Raw genomic sequence first — 287 nt, forward strand, 5'->3', positions numbered from 1 at the left:
CACTTCTATGGCATTGTTTCCGTTTCCTGAATCAGTGCTTTTGATTGTTTCAATAACAATGGAATTAAATGGGATGACGTGACAGTTTGCCCATCCACAGAGACGTGAAAGTCTCTCATTAATTCGTAACTTGCATTGTAAATTTAAGGACACTTATGGAAGCAAAGAAAATAGGGAAAATAAAAGTCATATCCGTGGACTGGATTTGAACCCGGAGTTTCTACTCTTTAGGAACAGTTTCTTTCAGTTTAACACACAGCGTTCATTTATTTGGTCTCCCATAGAAT

This window comes from Montipora foliosa, chromosome 11 (genome assembly GCF_036669935.1).
Source record: "Montipora foliosa isolate CH-2021 chromosome 11, ASM3666993v2, whole genome shotgun sequence".
Taxonomy (NCBI): domain Eukaryota; kingdom Metazoa; phylum Cnidaria; class Anthozoa; order Scleractinia; family Acroporidae; genus Montipora; species Montipora foliosa.